The following is a 21861-nucleotide window of genomic DNA, read 5'->3' on the forward strand; positions in this document are numbered from 1 at the left end:
ATACATCAAAGCTCTTCTTGTTTTTCTAATTGTACTGAATTTGTGATTTTGTGATTTACACAATAAAGAAATAGAAATATATTTAGAAAAAAATCTGTGAATTTGTGATTTACACAATAAAGAAATAGAAATATATTTAGAAAAAAAGGGACAATATTGGATCGATGATGACTACCGGTGGCGTATGAGTCGTGTACGATGAATACGTGTCTGGAGCTCTGAAGTCCGATGCAAATGGATTCTAGTCCATTTTCCTGTTTGCAGTGACCTTATAGGCAGTGATTAGGAATACACAAAGATGTTTGTTTTGGTTATTATGACCAGGCATTTTTTTCTATTTTTGTAACTGAATCAATGAAATAGTGAATATACAGATGTGTAAAATTTAAAAAATGATGAATGTGAAGCCTTTTCCAATTATAAAAATATGTGGTTAGGCAAAAATTACTATCGTATATTAATACATTAATATTTTTTGAGGGGCTTCCCTGGCGGTCCAGTGGTTAAGAATTCGTCTTCCAATGCAGTGGGTGCGGTTTCGATCCCTGGTCGGGGAGCTAAGATCCCACATGCCTCGTGGCCAAAAAAACAAAACATAAAACAGAAGCGATATTGGAACAAATTCAGTAAAGACTTTAAAAATGGTCCACATCCAAAAAACACCCCCATAATTCTTTTTAAAAAAATTTATTGAAAAGACTTCTAACCATTGGGAAAGAAGTGGTACATCACCTCTTTGGCTAGGGGCGATATAGAAAATGACAGGTATTGGTTACTGACTGAGTCAGTTACAACTTTGACATTTGATTTATTAAGGGAAAAAGAAACAAATATTACCATAATTTAGTCAATGCCTCAATTACTGTGCAAATGAATAGTGTGTTATTTGGATCAATGGAGAGCGTATATCTCAGTATTTTTATCACCTTGTCTGCTTGTTATTCTTCAGGATGGATGTTCCTGCTATTTCAGCTTCTGCCGTGCTCACTTGTCACACCGCCCCTGTGTCAGGAAGGAAACTAAGGTGAGCAATGGGCAAGGTTGTTGTCTTGGACTGGTGGTGCGTTTGAGGGTACTCATGGTGTTATTAAAAAGTATTACATTAATCAAAAACTTACTCATAGTTCAATGATAAATATAAGAAATATTCTTTTGAATAATTGATAATGGATAGGATTGAGGTTGAAAATTGGAAGAGATGGGCCCTTAGTGGGAAATGATTCTGTAAACTGAGGTTAGGGGTATTGAAGAGTCTTATTCTTGGAATATTTAGTGAACCATATATTATTTTTATTATTACCAATTAATTAATGATTTAATCAATACAAATATAGAAATGATGGAAGAAAAGAGACTCAGTGATGGACCAATGATGATGATCGTGACGGGAAGAGTCCTGAATGATGAAAACATGTCTGAAATTCTGAGGTCCAGCCCAGACCATAAGTAGTCTCTTCCTTCTGGTGAAATTGTCTCTATAGAGAGATGACAGGAATATAAATAGATCATATCTTTGTATGGATTTCACAGACTTAGATTTGTTATTATTAATGGATCTCTGATAGAACCATTAAACAAATACAAATAAACATAAGGAAAAATAGGGTGAAGCACTGTCCAAATATGAACGTATTTGGTTTAGCAAAAGACACTGTTAGTAAACACTGAAAACACTGATGCCCATTAAATAAATGGCTGAAGGTCATCTCTTTGACCAAGCTTAGATAGAAATGCATCAGTAAAGACAGTTTAATTGTTCTGCCTAAGACTATAGATTAAGCTTTTTCATTTAACAAGATAAAAAGTATAGAGAGAAAGAAAAAGTAATAAATATCTAAATACTGAGTAAACAAAATGCAGAAAACAAGGATCAGTGGTTATTAGGTCTCAATATTTTTATCATCTTCTGTGTTGTGTACTCCTCAGAATGAAGGCAGTAGAGATGATTTAGCATCTTCCATGGACAGGAGTTCTGAGTAACAGTTGACGTTCTCTGTTTTTTTATTAAAGTAATTTACGGTATTATTAAGAAATGTGGAATATAAGTAAAGAAGGCAGCTACATCTCAGTGCTGAGTATGAATATATGAACCATTATATTGATTAATGTATATATGGAAAACAATGTATTATCGAGGAAGATATGTTACAGTAACAATACTTCTATGTACACCAAGGCTCTTCTTGTTTTATTTTTTGAATTGTACTGCTGAAATTATTAGTGGATTTTTGATTTAATCAATAAAGATATAGAAATGTATGTAGAAAAATAGGACCAATATTGGATCGATGATGATTTCTGGTCATCATCAATATGAGTCATATACGATGAATACATGTCTAAAACTCTGAGGTCCAGTATTGAATTAAGCTAGTCCATTCTCAACTTGAGAAGGCATCCTATAGACAGATGTCAGGAAGAGCATCTCATTTTATTATCATCTCCTCTGCTTTATATTCCTCAGAATGGACGCACTGGAGCTGATTGAAGCATCTTGCATGGTCACGAGCTCTCTGGTTTCATCTGTGCTGTAGGAGTATGAAGACCATGTGAGTAATAGTCAATGTTTTAATTTCAGTGGTTTGTTTAAGGTTATTCATGTATTATTCAAAATATGAAATATAATCAAAGAAGGAAAAATGCCATGTTAGTATCAGAGTGACATGAAATGTTATGTTGATTAATCTATAAATGTATCCTTGAGGTCAGTTTTTGAAACAGAGTTAGTCTCTGGAAAAGATTTTAGAGATAGATATTGACAATATTTTAGTTTATTTTTTATTTCTGTGTATTTAGCAATGAATTTATCGATAAACAGATGTTTATGAGAATGAAAAGAAAGAGGGCTTTCATGCGCCAGTGATGATGAATGGTAGCAGATGAGTCTGGATAATGAGTAATATATGTCTAGATACTGAGGTCCAACAAAATACCTAGTGTATTTCTTGTATTTCATGTTAAGATATACCCAGTATATGTATTTGGTTCATAGATTTAGATTTATTATTATTAATGGATTAATTATAAAACCATTAAATAAATATAAATAACAGGTAAAGAAAAAAGGGTGAACTTTGTCTAAGTATAAACATGTGGCGAGACAAGAAATACTATTAATAAAATTGAAAACACTGAAACTCAGGAATAAATGGATCAAGAGCATCACTTTGACTAAGGATCATATCAATACAGATAATTAAGAGTCAGTTATATTGTTGTGGGTTTGTCTCAAGTTTGCTGTTATTCATTTTGTTAAGATAAAAATATCTCCACTGTGTATTCCATGCAAATGGAAACCAAAAGAAAGCTGGAGTAGCAATTCTCATAACAGACAAAACAGACTTTAAAATAAAGACTATTACAAGAGACAAAGAAGGACACTACACGATGATCAAGGGATCAATCCAAGAAGAAGATATAACAATTGTAAATATTTATGCACCCAACATAGGAGCACCTCAATACATAAGGCAAATACTAACAGCCATAAAAGGGGAAATCAACAGTAACACATTCATAGTAGGGGACTTTAACACCCCACTTTCACCAATGGACAGATCATCCAAAATGAAAATAAATAAGGAAACACAAGCTTAAAATGATACATTAAATAAGGTGGACTTAATTGGTATTTATAGGACATTCCATCCAAAAACAACAGAATACACATTGTTCTCAAGTGCTCGTGGAACATTCTCCAGGATAGATCATATCTTGGGTCACAAATCAAGCCTTGGTACATTTAAGAAAATTGAAATTGTATCAAGTATCTTTTCCGACCACAACGCTATGAGACTGGATATCAATTACAGGAAAAGATCTGTAAAAAATACAAACACATGGAGGCTAAACAATACAGTACTTAATAACGAAGCGATCACTGGAGAAATCAAAGAGGAAATCAAAAAATACCTAGAAACGAATGACAATGGAGACACGATGACCCAAAACCTATTGGATGCAGCAAAAGCAGTTCTAAGAGGGAAGTTTATAGCAATACAATCCTACCTTAAGACACAGGAAACATCTCGAATAAACAACCTAACCTTGCACCTAAAGCAATTAGAGGAAGAAGAACAAAAAAAACCCAAAGTTAGCAGAAGGAAAGAAATCATAAAGATCAGATCAGAAATAAATGAAAAAGAAATGAAGGAAATGATAGCAAAGATCAGTAAAACTAAGAGGTGGTTCTTTGAGAAGATAAACAAAATTGATAAACCATTAGCCAGACTCATCAAGAAAAAAAGGGAGAAGACTCAAATCAATAGAATTAGATATGAAAAAGGAGAAGTAACAACTGACACTGCAGAAATACAAAAGATCATGAGAGATTACTACAAGCAACTCTATGCCAATAAAATGGACAACCTGGAAGAAATGGACAAATTCTTAGAAATGCACAATCTGCCAAGACTGAATCAGGAAAAAATAGAAAATATGAACAGACCAATCACAAGCACTGAAATTGAAACTGTGATTAAAAATCTTCCAACAAACAAAAGCCCAGAACCAGATGGCTTCACAGGCTAATTCTTTCAAGCATTTAGAGAAGAGCTGACACCTATCCTTCTCAAACTCTTACAAAATACAGCAGAGGGAGGAACACTCCCAAACCCATTCTACGAGGCCACCATCACCCTAATACCAAAACCAGACAAGGATGTCACAAAGAAAGAAAACTACAGGCCAATATCACTGATGAACACTGATGCAAATATCCTCAACAAAATACTAGCAAACAGAATCCAACAGCACATTAAAAGGATCATACACCATGACCAAGTGGGGTTTAACCCAGGAATGCAAGGATTCTTCAATATACGCAAATCAATCAATGTGATACACCATATTAACAAATTGAAGGAGAAAAACCATATGGTCATCTCAATAGATGCAGAGAAAGCTTTCGACAAAATTCAACACCCATTTATGATAAAAACCCTCCAGAAAGTAGGCATAGAGGGAACTTTCCTCAACATAATAAATACCATATATGACAAACCCACAGCCAACATCGTCCTCAATGGTGAAAAACTGAAAGCATTTCCACTAAGATCAGGAACAAGGCAAGGTTGCCCACTGTCACCACTCTTATTCAACATAGTTTTGGAAGTTTTAGCCACAGCAATCAGAGAAGAAAAGGAAATAAAAGGAATCCAAATCGGAAAAGAAGAAGTAAAGCTGTCACTGTTTGCAGATGACATGATACTATACATAGAGAATCCTAAAGATGCTACCAGAAAACTACTAGAGCTAATCAATGAATTTGGTAAAGTAGCAGGATACAAAATTAATGCACAGAAATCTCTGGCATTCCTATACACTAATGATGAAAAATCTGAAAGTGAAATCAAGAAAACACTCCCATTTACCATTGCAACAAAAAGAATAAAATATCTAGGAATAAACCTACCTAAGGAGACAAAAGACCTGTATGCAGAAAATTATAAGACACTGATGAAAGAAATTAAAGATGATACAAATAGATGGAGAGATATACCATGTTCTTGGAATGGAAGAATCAACATTGTGAAAATGACTCTACTACCCAAAGCAATCTACAGATTCAATGCAATCCCTATCAAACTACCACTGGCATTTTTCACAGAACTGGAACAAAAAATTTCACAATTTGTATGGAAACACAAAAGACCCCGAATAGCCAAAGCAATCTTGAGAACGAAAAACGGAGCTGGAGTACTCAGGCTTCCTGACTTCAGACTATACTACAATGCTACAGTAATCAAGACAGTATGGTACTGGCACAAAAACAAAAATATAGATCAATGGAACAGGATAGAAAGCCCAGAGATAAACCCACGCACATATGGTCACCTTATCTTTGATAAAGGAGGCAGGAATGTACAGTGGAGAAAGGACAGCCTCTTTAATAAGTGGTGCTGGGAAAACTGGACAGGTACATGTAAAAGTATGAGATTAGGTCACTCCCTAACACTGTACACAAAAATAAGCTCAAAATGGATTAAAGACCTAAATGTAAGGCCAGAAACTATCAAACTCTCAGAAGAAAACGTAGAACACTCTATGACATAAATCACAGCAAGATCCTTTTTGACCCACCTCCTAGAGAAATGGAAATAAAAACAAAAATAAACAAATGGGACCTAATGAAACTTCAAAGCTTTTGCACAGCAAAGGAAACCATAAACAAGACCAAAAGATAACCCTCAGAATGGGAAAAAATATTTGCAAATGAGGCAACTGACAAAGAATTAATCTCCAAAATTTACAAGCAGCTCATGCAGCTCAATAACAAAAAAACAACAACCCAATCCAAAAATGGGCAGAATACCTAAATAGACATTTCTCCAAAGAAGATATATAGACTGCCAACAAACACATGAAAGAATGCTCAACATCATTAATCATTAGAGCAATGCAAATCAAAACTACAGTGAGATATCATCTCACACCAGTCAATGGCCATCATCAAAAAATCTAGAAACAATAAATGCTGGAGAGGGTGTGGAGAAAAGGGAACCCTCTTGCACTGCTGGTGGGAATGTGAATTGGTACAGCCACTATGGAGCACAGTATGGAGGTTCCTTAAAAAACTACAAATAGAACTACCATATGACCCAGCAATCCCACTACTGAGCATATACCCTGAAAAAACCATAATTCAAAAAGAGTCATGTACCACAATGTTCACTGCAGCACTATTTACAAAAGCCAGGACATGGAAGCAACCTAAGTGTCCATCATCAGATGAATGGATAAAGAAGATGTGGCACATATATACAATGGAATATTACTCAGCCATAAAAAGAAACGATATTGAGCTATTTGTAATGAGGTGGATGGACCTAGAGTCTGTCATACAGAGTGAAGTAAGTCAGAAAGAGAAAAACAAATACCCTATGCTAACACATATATATGGAATTTAAGAAAAAAAAAAAAAAGGTCATGGAGAACCTAGGGGTAAGACAGGAATAAAGACACAGACCAAAAAAAAAAAAACAAAAAACACAAAGACACAGACCTACTAGAGAATGGACTTGAGGATATGGGGAGGGGGAAGGGTAAGCTGTGACAAAGTGAGAGAGTAGCATGGACATATATACACTACCAAAGATAAAATAGATAGCTAGTGGGAAGCAGCCGCATAGCACAGGGAGATCAGCTCGGTGCTTTGTGACCACCTAGAGGGTTGGGATAGGGAGGCTGGGAGGGAGGGAGACGCAAGAGGGAAGAGATACGTGAACATATGTATATGTATAACTGATTCACTTTGTTATGAATCAGAAACTAACACACCATTGTAAAGCATTGTAAAGCAATAAAGATGTAAAAAAAAAAAAATGCTGAGTAGCCAGGGGCCACCGGGAGGTGGGAGAAATGGGAGATGTTAGTCAAAGGGTACACATTTCCATTACACAATGAATAATATCTAGGGATGTAATGCACACCTTCGTGGCTATGGTTAATAATACTCTATTGTGTTCTTGGAATTTGCAAATAGAGTAAGTCTTAAGTGTTCTCATCACACACAAAGTCAACTATGTGAGGTGATGGGTGTGTTCATTAACTTGATTTTAGTGATCATTTCACAATCTGCATGTGTGTTACATAATTTTGAATAGCTTTAAACATCATTTTGTACAATTTAGATATGAACTATTTTTATTTGTCCATCTTAGCTCAATAAAGCCGTAAATTTAAAAAACAAAAACAAAACAAACAAAAAAATATATCCCTTGTGAATAATTTATAAATACCTAAATGCATGAGTAAATGAAATGTGGATATCAAGGATCAATGGGGATTATACTTAAATGTTTTTTTATCGTCGACTTCTTTGTACTTTGCAGAATGGAAACACTTGAGCTGATTTAAGCAGTGTACCATGATGGTGACCTCTGTGATTGCATCTCTGTGTTAGGAGAACAGACACCAATGTGAGTAATAGTCAAAGTCTTGTATGGATTTCAGTGATTCCTTTCAGGGTATTTAGTGTGTTATTGAATAGTACCATATATAATAAGAATGGCCAACTGTAGCTCAGTGATAAATACTGAATTAATATGTAACATAAAAACAAAGGATATAAACAAAGAGATATACTGATGTGTAAATAATTCTATTATATATACAGAATAGGGATTTCAGGGCTTTTCTGGCTTTTTGCGAATAATTGGGTTTTAAAATTATTATTAGTGAATTAATGAATTAGTCAATAAACACTGTAGAAATGAATGAAGAAAATAGGTACAACATTGGATCCATGATGACTGTTCGGTGCGTTATGAGTTGTGTATGATGAATACGTGTCTGGAACTCTGAGGTCCAATGCAAATGGATTCTGGCCCATTGCCCCTATTTCAGGTGATCCTATAGACACATGTCAGGAGTATACAAGGATCTTGTTTTATGTTCATTCATTTTCTTTTTATAGTGGGATCAATCAAATAATAAATAGATAAATAAAGATGAAGGTGGTGGAACTTTCTCCAATTATAGAAATATGTGGTTAGGCAAGAAATACTATCAACATATATTAAAAACAAATGTATGTTAGGAAACATATGGTACAAGGGGGTTATTCTTTGACTAAGGATGATATAGTTATTGATAAGTCAAATTTTCATGTTCTCTATCATTGTCAAGATCGATATTGTTCATTTACTTAGGAGAAAATAAAATACAAATTATCCCAATTCACTACCTACCTAAATGACTGACTAAATGAAATGTGGAATTCAAGGACTAATGAAAATATCTTAACCTCTTTTTTTATCTTCTACTTTGTCTTGTGCTCCTTAGAATCGTTGCAATGGGCTGACTTAAGTGTTCCACCGACGTCACGAATCCTGCGGTTGCGTCTGTGTTAAGAGCTTGGAGAGCAAAGTGAGTAATAGTCAAAATTATTTTCTTGGTTTTGTGGTTTTGTTTTTTATAAGATTTTCACTGCATTCTTAAAACCTGTGAGGGACTTCCCTGGTGGTCCAGTGATTAAGACTTCGCCTTCTATTGCAGGGGGTGTGGGTTCGATCCCTGGTCAGGGAGCTGAGATCCCACATGCTGCGGGGCCAAAAAACCAAAACATAAAACAGAAACAATATTGTAACAAATTCAATAAGGACTTTTAAAATGGTCCACATCAAAAAATCTTTAAAAAAAATGTGAAATATGGGGCTTCCCTGGTGGCGCAGTGGTTGAGAGTCCGCCTGCCGATGCAGGGGACGTGGGTTCGTGCCCCGGTCCGGGAAGATCCCACATGCCGTGGAGCGGCTGGGCCCATGAGCCATGGCCGCTGAGCCTGCGCGTCCGGAGCCTGTGCTCCTCAATGGGAGAGGCCACAACAGTGAGAGACCCGTGTACCCAAAAAAAAAAAAAAAAAAAATTGTTAAAAAAAAAAAAAATGTGAAATATAATTGATGATTGTCGACCATGGCTAAACAGTAAAAGTAGGGTTAATATGAAGCATTAATAAATTTATATAGGATTCATATTAATGAATCTATATAGGAAACTTTGAGGTCAATTAATGACAGTTTCTGTGGGAAGTAATTCTATAGACAAATGAAAGAGCCAAGGACCTTGTTTGTTTTAAGTTTTTGTGACCGTGAAGCATTTATTTTATTATTATTAGTGAATTGATGAATTAATCAATAAAAAGTGTTGACGTGAATGAAGGTAATGAGGACCAAGTCTGCATAAACAATGATGACTTGTGGTATGAGTCTTTGATGAGGAACACTACAGGTCTGGAGTTCTGAGGCCCAACACAAAACAAATCTAACATTCTCCCCTCTTTTTTTTTTTTTTTTTTTTTGCGGTACGCGGGCCTCTCACTGTCGTGGCCTCTCCCGTTGCGGAGCACAGGCTCCGGACGCGCAGGCTCAGCGGCCATGGCTCACGGGCCCAGCCGCTCCACGGAATGTGGGATCTTCCCGGACCGGGGCACGAACCCGTGTCCCCTGCATCGGCAGGCGGACTCTCAACCACTGCGTCACCAGGGAAGCCCTCTCCCCTCTTTTGAAGTGATCCTGTAGGGAGATGCCAGGCATATATGAGGATCATGTTCTTAGTCTTAGTGTACAGAAATACCTAAAAGTATTATTATTAAGAAATCCATGGCAGGATAAGTAAATAAATAGGTAAGTAAATAAATATGAAGAGCAGAAACACTGTTCATTGTTAAAAGGTATTATGAAGAAATCTGATGATGTAAATTGGGATGGAAAATAAAATGATCAAGTGTATATGTCTTTGAGAATAATAGTGATAATTGTCATTTACTGATTCAGTTACAACTTTGACATTTGATTTCTTAAGAGCAAAATAAATAAATCTTACCATAAATTAATAAATGGCTAAATGACTATGCAGATGAGTTGTGGAAACTTTAAATCAGTGGAGAGAAAGTCTCAACATTTTTGTCATCTTGTCTGCTTCGTCCTCTTCAGAACAGATGCTGGAGATGACTTCAGCTCCTGTTGTCATCAAGATTGTCTGCTGCTTCCTTGTGTGGAAAGAGACCAAGGTGAGTAATGGTCCACACTGTTGTCTTGGATTGGGTCATGTGTTTAAAGGTATTTACAATATTATTAAAAAGTATTAAATTCATTAAAATATTCCTAATGATAAATAGGATATGAAACTTTATGTTGATTAATCAATAATGTGCAGGATTGAGGCCTATTAATGAAAAAGGTATAGTCTGTGTGGAAAATGATTCTGTAAACCAGTGTTAGGAATCTTGTCCTAGAGTTTTTATGAACCATGTATTATTTTTATTCTTATCAATGAATTCATAATTTAATCAGTACAAACATACAAATGAAGAGAAACAAACCAAATCATGGACCAGTGGTGATGTCTGATGGCATAGGAGTCATGGACGATGAAACAATTTGTGTCTGAAACTCGGAGGTCCAACACAGAACAAAATTAACCTGTTCCTCTGTTGAAATTGTTTCTATAAAGAGATGTGAGACATATACAAAGATCATATTCTTGTATTCATTTCATAACTTAGATTTGTTACTATTATGGAATTACTATAGAATCATTAGACAAATATAAATACATACACTAAAAAACAATAGGGTGAAGCATTGTCCAATTATGAATGTATGTTGCGTGGCAAAAGATATTAATAAAATTGAAAACATTGATACCTATTCAGAAAAGGTGATTAAGTCTCATTTTTTAAATTGTCTGCTCCGTGTTGTACTTCTCAGTACAGATGCCCTCGAGGTGCTTTCAGCATCTTCCACCCTCATGAGCTCTACGGTTGCCTGTTTATACTAGGAAGACAGAGATTAATGTGAGTAATAGTGAGGTTACTCTCTTGGTTTCAGTGTTGTTTTTTTTTAAGCAATTCATTTAAAAGTGCAAAATAAGGGGCTTCCTTGGTGACTCAGTGGTTGAGAATCTGCCTGCTAATGCAGGGGACACGGGTTTGAGCCCTGGTCTGGGAAGATCCCACAGGCCGCGGAGCAACTAGGCCCGTGAGCCACAGCTACTGAGCCTGCACGTCTGGAGCCTGTGCTCTGCAACGAGAGGTCGCGATAGTGAGAGGCCCGCGCACCGCGATGAAGAGTGGCCCCCGCTTGCCACAACTAGAGAAAGCCCTCACACAGAAACAAAGACCCAACACAGCCAAAAATAAATAAATAAATTAATTAATTTAAAAAAAAAGTGCAAAATAGATTTAGAGAATGCAACTCTATCTCAGTGATAAATATGGGATAAAGTTATCATATCAATGTATATATGAAAAACTGAGGATAATTAGTGAGAGATATACTGTTGTGAGAATAATTCCATATATAGATTTGGGACACAAAAAGTATTCTTGAGTTTTTGTGAATCATAACATTTAAAAATGATTATTAATGAGGTAGTGATTTAATCAACAAACCTATAGAAATTAATGAAAAAAAGGAGGGGTAATATTGGATCAGTGATGACCACTGATGGCGTATGAGTCATATATGATGAATGTGTGTCTGGAACGTGGTCCAACCTGAAAAAAATCTAGTTCATTATCTCTGTTTGAATTGACACTTTAAACTAATGGCAGGAATGTATGAGGAAAAATAATATTATAATTTGGAATGGACAGTAAATGTACCGTGTGTATTTTGCCAAGTGTGTTTTGTCTTTGACAAAAGGATGATAACAGAACCTTGTAAGTAAGAGTCAGTTATTGTTGAGTCAGTTTCCAGTTTGACAATTTGATTTATTAAGAAGAAATATATTAACCTATTTTAATAAATACCTCAACAACTATATAAATGAACGGTGTAATCTATAGATCAATGGATAGAATGTCTTATTTTTTTTATCATCTGCTCCTCATTTTGCTCCTCAGAATGGACCCACTCGAGCTTATTTAAAGGTTCTTCCAAAGTCACAAGCTGTATGGTTGCATCTTTGTATTAGGAGTGTGGAGAACAGCATAATAGTCAAAGTTCTTGACTTGGTTTGAGTGTTTTTTTAAAAAACAACTATTCACTGTATTATTAAAAAGTATTGAATATAATCAAAGAAAGCCAACCCTACTGATGCTTAATATCAGATTAATATGAAGCATTACATTGATTAATCCATAAATGGAACATTGAGTTCAGTTAATTGAAAGAGATGATTGAAATGAATGAGTCTATAGGTGGATGTTATGAGATATTCAAGAATGTATTCTTGTCTTTTTTTGGTGATTTACATGTATTTCCTTATTAGTGAATTAGTAAACAAATATTGGTGACATAAAGAGAAAGTTGGCCAATCATGGTCTAATGATGATGACTAGTGTATGAGTCATATACGATGAATTCTACGTGTCCAGAAGTCTGAGGATCAACACAAAGGGACTCTGTCTATTCATCATATTTTAAGCGACTATAGATAGATTTCAGGATTATACAGGGATCTTTTTCTTGGTCTTTGTGCTCATGAATTTTAAAAATATAATTATAAAAGAATCCATGGCAGAATAAATTAACAAATGTGTAAATGAATAAAGATGAAGAGGGGTGAAGCATTGTTAATTAATAAAATATTTAGTCAGCAAAATGAATATTAATATATACTGGAATAGATAATAAAATGGACCAAATATATTATGTCTTGAACTAAATAAGCATGATATTGACAGCGATAAGTAGTAGCCAGTTATTGCCCTGAGTCAGTTGCATGTTTGATATTTATTGTATTGAAAGAAAAATAAAAATTACCGTGAATTAATAAACACTTAAATGACTATGTACATGGAGGATGGAAATTGTGGATAAATGGAGAGAAGAGAATATCTCAACTTTTTTTTATCATTATGTCTGCTTGGTACTCTTCAGAATGGATGCACTGAGCTGATCTTAGGTTCTGTCGTGATCAAGATTATGTTGCCTCTGTGTCAGGAAAGAGAACAGATGAGTAGTAGTAGTTGGAGATCTTATTTTGGTTTCAGTAATTTGTTTGAGTATTCCTGGCATTATTAAAAAGTACTAAATATAATGAAAAATTATCCATAATAGATAATAAGAGATGTCAGAGGAATCATCGTGTTGACTAATCAATGTTGAAGTCACTTAATGAAAAAATATAGTGTATATGGGAAAAGATTCTGTAGACAGACTTCAGGAATATTTAAGGATCTTGTTCGTGTGTTTTCTTAAATAATTTGATTTTTGTTAAAATCCATGAATGAATTATTTAATTGATACCAATGTAAGACAAATGAAGAAAACGAGGGTCTAATGTGGACCATTAATGATGTCTGGGGCATGTGAGTCACGGATGATGAGTAGTATGTGTGTGGAACTTGGGGTCAACCTGAGATCTAGTCTATTCCCTCTGTTTGAGGTGATCCTATAGACAGATGTCAGCAATATACAAATATCGTGTTCTTATTTAGATTCATAGATTTAGATTTGCTATTACTAATGAATCAATGATAGAACCATTAAGCAAATATAAATATATAGATAAAGAAGAGGAGGGTGAAGCATTTTTCAACATGAACATATGTGGTGACACAAAAAATATTGCTCATAAAAGTTTTCATGTTAATATTGAAACGTTGTTCCTTAAGAAATAAATGATTCAAGAATGTTACCTCTTTGGTTTAGGATCATCTGGACACTGTTTTGTAAGAATCAGTTTTTTGATCTGGATCAGTTCCAAGTTTAAGGTTAGTCCTTTTTTGTTAAGGAAAAATGTATATTTATGCAAAATTAATAAATACCTCAATGAGTAACTGAAATGCAGAAATCAAGGATCAATGGAGATGAGGTCTGAGTTTTTTTGATTTCTTTGTCCTGCTTTGTACTCTCCAGAATGAATGCACTCGAGCTGATTTAAGCATCTTCCATTGTCAGGAGCTTTCTGGTTACATCTGTGTTTGGAGCATGAAGACCATGTGAGTAATAGTCAAAGTTCTTGTCTTGGTTTGTTTAAGAGTATTCAAAATATTATTAAAAAGTGTGAAAAATAATCAAAGATGGTCAACTCTAGACTAGCAATAAATATGAGATTGTTGTGATGCACTGTATTGTTTATTGAATGTTTGTAAAACTGAGGATATAGTGAAATATATATTGATGTGAGAATTATTCTGTGTACAGATTATGTATGTAAAAACTCTCCTTGGGTTTTTGTGAATCATAGTGATTTAAAATTATTATTAGTGATTTAGTGATTTGATCAATAAACACATAGAAATGAGCGAAGAAAAAGAGGGGCAATACTGGATTGATGATGACTACTGGTGGCGTATGAGTCGTACATGATGAATACGTGTCTGGAACTCTGAGGTCCACCCGGAAAGAATTACCATAAACTAATAAGTATTAAATGACTGAGTCCATGAAAGGTGGAACACAAACAATCAATGCATAGAAGGTCTCAAACTTTACTTTTTGTTCTTTGTTCTACTCCTCAGAATGGTCACTCCTGCACTGATTTTAGCATTCTACTGTGGCCTCAAACTCAGTTGTCTTAGGAACATGGAGACCAGTGTGAGTAATAGTCAAAGTTCTTGTCTTGGTTTGGGTGGTTTATGGTGGTCAATGCATTATTAAGAAATAGGAAATATAATCAGAGCAGGGCAACCATAGTCCAATAATGGACATGGAAACATGTTGAGGCATCCATGTATGAAACACCGAGGTCAATTCAAGAAACAGATCTAGTGTCTAGGAAATGATTTTATAGATCTACATTAGGGATATCAAGGTTCTTATTTTGGGTTTTTTCTGATTCATGTATATTTCTTTATTTGTAAGTCGTAACTTAATAAATAAAATCAAGAGGCAAAGTGTAAATGAAGAAAAAAGATTCCGTGCTTGGACCTTTGCTAACAACTGGTGATGTCTGAGTCAAGGATGTTGAATAATATGTGTCGGGACATCTGAGGTCCACCACAAGAAGAATCTAGTCTATGTCTGTATTGGAAATGATCTTATAGACAGTTGTTTCGAATATTCAGTTATCCTTCTTTTGCGCTTTTGTGGGTCAAGGATAATGATTTTATTAGTATAAGTGAATTAATGCATGGAGGTTTAAAAAATAGGAATAAGTGAATAAAAACATGGCCAGTCCTGGACTAACTATCGCAGATGTGATGAAACAAGTATCAGTACTAATCTGTTTTTGAGGAGTTGGGATTCATGTTCCTTATCTCTCAGAATGCAGCACATACAGACAGATGCATGAATTGTCAGTGTTCTCATTCTGGGATGTCTTTGGTCTACTGGTTGTTTGTTTTATTACTAATTCGGAAACATGTTTATAAAATTAAATAAAAGATTAAGTGCCGTTTAAATTAAAGAAGGCCAGTGATAAAAGTTTGTTAGGCAGCATGAGCTATTGTGCTCACTGAATTCCATTGCGGAGTTACCCAGTCTGTTATCAGCTTGCTAATGAGCAGCAAACTACGCAAGTGTTACTATTATTCATGCTATTGCATTGAGCGTGTGCAATTTTATCATTACAGTGAATAAATGGATAAGTTAATAACAATCACTAGCTCAAAGGGACAAAGTGTGGGCTATAATGAGCGTGTCTTGAAATAATTATGATTTAACCAGTTCCATTCAGTTGATGTCCCTCTTAGGGCAGAAACTCTGGCCCTTACTAGTTTGGGTAAGAAGAACATTAATACATACAGTAGCATTTCTGTTCAGGGTTTTGGAGGTTTTAAACGTTGTTCCATTTCTTTAAAAAGAATGAATAGTTTCCGAATTAATTTATGAATAAATAAATAAATAAAGTAGGATTTAGTATTGTTCATTGGTATGAAATTACCTTGGAACAAGGGCTGAGATGAATCTAATTCTGCACAAGTAAGGCTCAGAGATTCAGGTGGTTGTATGTATGTGTGGAGCATAGAGACGGATGCTCACAGATGCTCCTGTCCTTGGTTCAGGTACTGGATTCAAAGGTATCCCTTTTTTATGTAAACTTTATCATTGAATTAATTAAATTAAAAGAGGGGTTACTTTTTTGCCAATTGTAGCAAGTAACATGGCCCAAAGTTTTAAGGTTAATCTCAACCTGCTCACCCTGCATCCATTAGCATATTAGAGCAAAGTCAAGATCTAGGCTGTTTCATTCTTTTTAACATTTGCTTTCTACTCCCCAGAATGTCTTCTCATGGTTAAACGTCATGGCTGGGGCGTCTCTGGGTAAGAAGTCTATAGGCCTGTATACGTGGTACACAAAGTTCTCATCCTTGGGTGGGTAGTTTGCTCATGGGTGTTCGCTGTATTACAAAAAAATGGATAAATGCCTATATATGTACACAAAAATTTAAAAGACCAGAGATGAGAATGAATTACACATCAAGGATTAGTATGTAACCAGTCAGTACAACTGTTGAACTATATATTTTTAAATATCGTCCTAGGACACTGAGGTTCATTAATAAACAAACAAATCAGAGGTGTTACCTGTTTGGGATGAAGGTCATTTAGACAGAGAATAGTCATAGTCAATGTTCTTGGTCTAGAGCAGTGGTGAGTTCTAGTTTATTTAATTAAGAGAAACAGAAATAAATAATGAAATGAATTAATACCTAAATAGCAAGTCAATCAAGTGGAAAACACGAATCAGTGGAGAGAATTTTGCATATTTGCCTTTTTGGCCAAAAGATATTCTGTCATATTTTATTTAACATTTTTAAAGTTATAAAAGGGTCCGTATTCATTTCCTCCCCCACCCTTTTTTGTGCTATTTGCTTTGTGTTCACAGAATGGACATGAGTGGATAATCATTTTGTAATTATCAAGACCTTCATGGTTCAATGTGAGTAATGGTCAAGTTCTTGTCTTTGTTGGGATAGCTTATTTACAATATTCAGTGTATGATTTAAAAGTATGGAATACATTTGATGGCTGTTTCTCTCACTACTTTACCTCTTGGGTAGTGGGATTTTAGTCCATCATATAGTAAGTTGATCTGTTTTCACTCGGAGCACCATGAGGATGTATTGTCTGTCCGATAGTGACTCCTGATTTTTGCAGATCGAACAATTGAAAAAAAGAAAGTATGGAATATAATCAAAGAAGGCCACATAAGGACCAATGATAAGATTGTGTCGTAAACCAAGGTTCGTGAAGAATCTGATTCAGCACAACAGACACCTTTTAAAAAATGAAGTTCTACAAACGTATGAACACCAAGGAGGGTAAGGGGGTTGTGGGATGAATTGGGAGATTGGGATTGCCATCTATACACTAATATGTATAAAATAGATAACTCATGAGAAGCTGCTGTGTAGCACAGGGAATTCTACCTCACTTCGCTGTATGGTAGAAACTAACACAACATTGTAAAAGAGCTATACCCCAATTAAAAAAAAAAATGAAGTTCTGACTTCTTAGCTCTGTGGGTAAGGGACCTAGAGTCTCTTGTCTGCAACACTCATAGTTCTTCTTATATTGGGTGTTCACTTACAGGTGCTTATTGTGTTATTAAAATGAGTAACTGAATACATTAATTAATAAAATGGAGGTCCATTCATGAAGCAGAGATAAGAATGTGGCATAAATCATTGTTTACAATTAATTGTTGTCATGGTTACCTCAGGTTCACTAAATTAAAACCCCAATCCAGGCCTTTTCATTTGTCAGCATCTTACATTCCACAGGATGGATGAACTATAACTAATTAAATTATTCTCCAATCATGAAGATATTTGCCTAATCCCTCCGGGGGAGGACCATATCTTGCCATGTAAGTAATAAAGTTCTTGGTTTGGGTGGTTAGCTCATGGGTTTCCGTTGTATCATTAAAAAAGAATAAATGTAATTAAAATTAAATGCCGTGCATAGACCTACAATGAGAATGTGTTATGAGCCAAAGTTTATGATTAATGCAATTTAGCACAAATGAAGTATAAGAAAAAAACTTAACTTTTCCCATTCATTTCAAAACTGAAATGTCCCATTTTATGTTTGTCCCATTGATTATTTAAACATCCCCCTCTTGATAAAGATCTAGGCTGTTACTCATTTAGGAAGTCAGTACTCTAGTTGTTGAGTAGGACAACAGTTTCATGGTTGTTCATTGTAACATCTAAAAATTGTTCAAATTAAATGCAGAAGGGCCACACCTGGACCAATGATGTGAATGGAATGCATCTGAATAAAAATTATGATCAATCATTTTTTGAACCACTGAGGTCCATGGCAAAAAGAGAACTAGTGTATGACTTTTTTGGGAATGATCTCAGGAAAGTTTGAGAATCTAGTTCATAGACATTGGTTTTATACTATTAGTGAATAAATGAATGGATCAATAAACAAATACATTCAAAAGAAAAGAAAGAGAGGTCAAAACACAGACCAATTTTTAGGATGTGTTATAAAATAAGGAATATAATTACTTCATTTCTGAAATATGTTGGCCCAATAAGAAAACATATACATAAAGTTGTTACCACTTTGTGTAGGAAGCAGCTAGAAAGAGGTATTTAATGATCAATGTTCAGCTTTTAGTCTGAAGTGGGTTACTAGATGTTTGATTCATGAAGGAAACAAAATTAGGATTAAACAAATGGTTAACTAAATGAAAGAGTGCAAAATAGGAACCAATGATCAGTGCATGTTATTCTTTTTTCCATCTGCTTTGTGCCCCAGAATGGCCACACCTTGGTTGTTTTAGTCATTATTTCATGATGAAGATCTTGACTGTTACCTATGTGGCCAAGGAGAGTATAGATCAGGGTAAGTAAGAGATTAAGTTTTTATTCTTGGTTTGGTCATTTTGTTTATGGATGATGACTATATTCTTTAAAAGGAATAGATGGCTTCATGTAACTATAGAACAAATCAAAGAAGATTATGCAGGGACCAATGACAAGACTTTGTCTGACAAGGATCGTGGTTACTTCATTTTGCAAAACCAAAAAAAAAAAAAGATTTCTGTTAAAAAATAGATTTAGACTGCTACCTCTTAGAGTAAGAAGACCATAGATGAATTCTAAGCTTAGTCAAAGATCTTGTTCTTGGGTTGGTTGTGTTTTCCTTGGGTAATAAATAATTGAACAAATTAAAGATAAATATGCTAGTAAAATCACAATGGCCACTCATGACCAATGATGTGATTATTCATGAAACAAGGATTTGTTTAACCCAAGTCAGCTATTGCACCACTCTGTTTAAGGAGTTTATAGGGAGACGTAATAGCCAAAGTTTACCCTCTTGTTTGGAAGTGGATTCTTTGCTGTTGACTTTACTTTTGAAAATGAGTACCTGACTAAATTAATAAATAAGAGAAAATCCATACATAAAGAAAATTAAAATGACCAAGAGTACTTCAATGATAACATTTTATGAAACAAGAATTATGAGGGGCCCAATTTTGCTTCTCTGAGATCCATTTAACCAAAAAGATTTAATCTGTTACCTCTGTTTATAAGGGGGACATAGATATTAAAATATTTGTTGTTGTATTTTAGTGGGTTCTTGGGTGTTACTATTATCATTATTATTATTGTTTAGTAAATCAATCTATGAAAAAGTAAATTAGAAGAGGGCCGGTGATGGAAATGTGTTTTGAAACAAGGGTTATGATTATTACAGTTCTGCACCACTGACATTTATAAAAATAAAACACTTTTTAAAATGTTTGTTTTAATAGTACGTAGTGTGCAGTTCATGTTGTACTGAACTAATTTGGATATTTTTGCATGCTGCTTATCTGGATTTTTTTTTTTTACCCTATCTCAGGAACAAATACTAATGACCTGATTGGAGGTGATGGCAGGAGGCCCCTGTACCCCATATTTTAAAATTTTCTGGCACTTGGTATCTGAGAGAGTGCAAGAATAACTGATACTAAGGTATTAATTTCAGCTCAACAGGTATTGATCCAAATCTGTGTCAGGCTCTGTATTGGTCATGGCATTCATATCTAAATCTGATCTAGTTCCAGCAATCAAGTAACTCTTTGGGATTAGGTGGAGACCTACTGATAAATATAATAATTCAATATAAATAGGGCAAGTAGATGGGCTTTCCAGAAGCACAGATGGCAGGACTTCAGCTCAGTCTCAAGTATCAGATGCTTTATAAAAGAGAAGATGCCTGTGCCAATGACCACCTCCCTGGGCTGTAAGGTCCAGGGCGTTAGGACTCACACTCCTCCTACGCACTGCACAAAGAGCACATGTAATACATTTGTTGGATGAGTCATTGAATAAAAGGTGAATGAAATAATGAATGAATGAAGCAGCAAGTAAGTGAATGAGTCTTTTTTAAAATAAATTTATTTATTTAATTTTATTTATTTTATTTTTGGCTGTGTTGGGTCTTTGTTGCTGCCTGCCAGCTTTCTCTAGTTGTGGCAAGTGGGGGCTACTCTTTGTTGCAGTGTGAGGGCTTCTCACTGTGGTGGCTTCTCTTGTTGCAGAGCACAGGCTCTAGATGCACGGGCTTCAGTAGCTGTGGCTCGCAGGCTCTAGAGCACAGGCTCAGTAGTTGTGGCACATAGGCTTAGTTGCCCCGCGGCATGTGGGATCTTCCTGGACTAGAGCTTGAACCCGTGTCCCCTGCATTGGCAGGTGGATTCAAAACGATTGTGCCACCAGGGAAGCCCCTGAATGAGTCTTTGAGTAAAAAAAGGAATGGGAAAAAAGGAGTGAAAATGTGGAGTACACAAATGAGTGAACACATTGATAATGTGTAGAGTAACTAAGTCAATGAGTACTTAAGTGTACGATGAATTCATGAGTGGATGAGTCGATGTGTAGGTACAGATGTCAAGAGGTGGATGGCGAGTGATGAATGAGTAAGTGAAGGAGGGAATGAATGAAAGACTAGCTGTTCAATGACTCAATAAGAGAAAGATGAGTACGCAACCAGATGGGTGAATTAATAAGTGGATTCCAGAATGAGTTTATCAGTAAATGGATTAGTGAAAGTTAATTGGTAAGGACAGAATGAGTGAGCCAGTGAGTCAATGAGGAACCAAATGAATTAACTGATGAATAAGTCAAAAAAGGAGTGTGGGAATAAAGAAGTCAATGAAAAGAGGACAAAGTTGAATAATTTAACTAATGACTAGATAAGTAAGTCAAGGCCTGAGACAAATTAATGAGGGAATGGACAGGCAAATGGATGGAGGAATGAATATCTTAGAGTCATTGAATAAAAGAATAATAATTGAGTGATTCAACGAGTCAATGAATATGTCATCCAAGAATAAATTGAGTGCTCTATGAATGAACGAGTGAATAAGTGAACGAATCAGTAAATGAATGAGTCAGTGACCCGTGTGTGAGGCAATGAGTAGATGAGGTCCCACTGGGCTTCCTTCCCTGACCAGTCCAAAGTCAGCCACACCCCAGCCTCAGAGCACATTCTAAATACCGCACAGAACACCCATCCCACT

General features: G+C 35.3%; 12 non-coding genes and 1 pseudogene across 12 annotated transcripts; all 13 read left to right on the forward strand.

Annotated features, from left to right (window-relative positions):
* Nucleotides 1-157: 157 nt before the first annotated feature.
* Nucleotides 158-229, forward strand: LOC113627876 (small nucleolar RNA SNORD113/SNORD114 family). The gene has a single exon (XR_003435790.1). It is a non-coding gene; the product is annotated as a small nucleolar RNA SNORD113/SNORD114 family (small nucleolar RNA).
* A 1133-nt stretch (nt 230-1362) lies between these two features.
* LOC113627825 (small nucleolar RNA SNORD113/SNORD114 family) lies at nt 1363-1434 on the forward strand. The gene has a single exon (XR_003435742.1). It is a non-coding gene; the product is annotated as a small nucleolar RNA SNORD113/SNORD114 family (small nucleolar RNA).
* An 847-nt stretch (nt 1435-2281) lies between these two features.
* On the forward strand, nt 2282-2358 carry LOC113627896 (small nucleolar RNA SNORD113/SNORD114 family). The gene has a single exon (XR_003435807.1). It is a non-coding gene; the product is annotated as a small nucleolar RNA SNORD113/SNORD114 family (small nucleolar RNA).
* A 494-nt stretch (nt 2359-2852) lies between these two features.
* Nucleotides 2853-2925, forward strand: LOC113627837 (small nucleolar RNA SNORD113/SNORD114 family). The gene has a single exon (XR_003435753.1). It is a non-coding gene; the product is annotated as a small nucleolar RNA SNORD113/SNORD114 family (small nucleolar RNA).
* A 5313-nt stretch (nt 2926-8238) lies between these two features.
* LOC113627885 (small nucleolar RNA SNORD113/SNORD114 family) lies at nt 8239-8311 on the forward strand. Its single transcript, XR_003435797.1, has one exon. It is a non-coding gene; the product is annotated as a small nucleolar RNA SNORD113/SNORD114 family (small nucleolar RNA).
* A 2515-nt stretch (nt 8312-10826) lies between these two features.
* On the forward strand, nt 10827-10902 carry LOC113627893 (small nucleolar RNA SNORD113/SNORD114 family). Its single transcript, XR_003435804.1, has one exon. It is a non-coding gene; the product is annotated as a small nucleolar RNA SNORD113/SNORD114 family (small nucleolar RNA).
* Nucleotides 10903-11925: 1023 nt separating this feature from the next.
* LOC113627882 (uncharacterized) lies at nt 11926-11994 on the forward strand (annotated as a pseudogene).
* A 766-nt stretch (nt 11995-12760) lies between these two features.
* LOC113627817 (small nucleolar RNA SNORD113/SNORD114 family) lies at nt 12761-12832 on the forward strand. Its single transcript, XR_003435734.1, has one exon. It is a non-coding gene; the product is annotated as a small nucleolar RNA SNORD113/SNORD114 family (small nucleolar RNA).
* An 895-nt stretch (nt 12833-13727) lies between these two features.
* LOC113627832 (small nucleolar RNA SNORD113/SNORD114 family) lies at nt 13728-13800 on the forward strand. The gene has a single exon (XR_003435748.1). It is a non-coding gene; the product is annotated as a small nucleolar RNA SNORD113/SNORD114 family (small nucleolar RNA).
* A 914-nt stretch (nt 13801-14714) lies between these two features.
* Nucleotides 14715-14786, forward strand: LOC113627861 (small nucleolar RNA SNORD113/SNORD114 family). The gene has a single exon (XR_003435776.1). It is a non-coding gene; the product is annotated as a small nucleolar RNA SNORD113/SNORD114 family (small nucleolar RNA).
* Nucleotides 14787-15312: 526 nt separating this feature from the next.
* On the forward strand, nt 15313-15387 carry LOC113627895 (small nucleolar RNA SNORD113/SNORD114 family). The gene has a single exon (XR_003435806.1). It is a non-coding gene; the product is annotated as a small nucleolar RNA SNORD113/SNORD114 family (small nucleolar RNA).
* Nucleotides 15388-17354: 1967 nt separating this feature from the next.
* LOC113627848 (small nucleolar RNA SNORA79) lies at nt 17355-17500 on the forward strand. The gene has a single exon (XR_003435764.1). It is a non-coding gene; the product is annotated as a small nucleolar RNA SNORA79 (small nucleolar RNA).
* A 1081-nt stretch (nt 17501-18581) lies between these two features.
* LOC113627838 (small nucleolar RNA SNORD113/SNORD114 family) lies at nt 18582-18655 on the forward strand. The gene has a single exon (XR_003435754.1). It is a non-coding gene; the product is annotated as a small nucleolar RNA SNORD113/SNORD114 family (small nucleolar RNA).
* Nucleotides 18656-21861: the final 3206 nt, after the last annotated feature.

Source organism: Aethalodelphis obliquidens, unplaced genomic scaffold (assembly GCF_003676395.1).
Source record: "Aethalodelphis obliquidens isolate GAN/ISIS:26980383/991018 unplaced genomic scaffold, ASM367639v1 scaffold21, whole genome shotgun sequence".
Classification (NCBI taxonomy): domain Eukaryota; kingdom Metazoa; phylum Chordata; class Mammalia; order Artiodactyla; family Delphinidae; genus Aethalodelphis; species Aethalodelphis obliquidens.